Here is a 640-nt window from a genome sequence, read left to right as displayed (position 1 = left end):
GAGTCAACTAATTGTACATATTGGCTGTCAATTCGATGTGGTATCAAAGATTCATAGTCAGTTGATGATGTCATTAAATTCTTCACTTCATCAGCTGGATACACAATAATTTCTGAAAATAAATATTAATGAAAACTGTTTGTACATACACTTCTACTATTATCATATACATTTAATAACTTGATAACAGGTTATGAATGTGGAGCTGCAGCTTTGTGGTAAGGTGCTTTTCTTTTAATCTCGTTGTCCTGGGTTCAAATCCTGTCAAAACATTAAGCTCTGTCCACACATCAAATGTTATGTATAAGAAAACTGCTGTATGGACATATATAATCATGATGTACCTATATATGGTCATGATGTGATGTCATCATGACCATATTTAGGCATGTCACATATTATGTCAAACTCAATGAAAAAGACGATGGGATGTCAACAACTTGGTAGACTTAGAACACAAATTTTATTCAAAACATACCAAGTCGTTGAACATCTCATCGTTTTTTTCATTGAGTTATGTATCTAAGGAACTCATGTGGATTACATCATGCTCTATATATATATATATATATATTTATATATATATATATATATATATATAAAACAAAAAACTCCGGAGAGAAAGTAATAAGTTGCCAGG

At 30.8% G+C, this 640-nt stretch overlaps 1 long non-coding RNA gene across 1 annotated transcript; it reads right to left on the bottom strand.

The window, feature by feature from the left end:
• Nucleotides 1-633, bottom strand: LOC117114964. Its single transcript, XR_004446468.1, has 2 exons — nucleotides 479-633; nucleotides 1-112 (listed from the first exon to the last, which is right to left on the bottom strand). It is a non-coding gene; the product is annotated as an uncharacterized LOC117114964 (long non-coding RNA).
• Nucleotides 634-640: the final 7 nt, after the last annotated feature.

Source organism: Anneissia japonica, unplaced genomic scaffold (genome assembly GCF_011630105.1).
Source record: "Anneissia japonica isolate Jap-2015-1 unplaced genomic scaffold, ASM1163010v1 scaffold188853_len640_cov92_single, whole genome shotgun sequence".
Classification (NCBI taxonomy): Eukaryota; Metazoa; Echinodermata; class Crinoidea; order Comatulida; family Comatulidae; genus Anneissia; species Anneissia japonica.
This window is presented reverse-complemented; position numbering and strand designations above follow the sequence as displayed.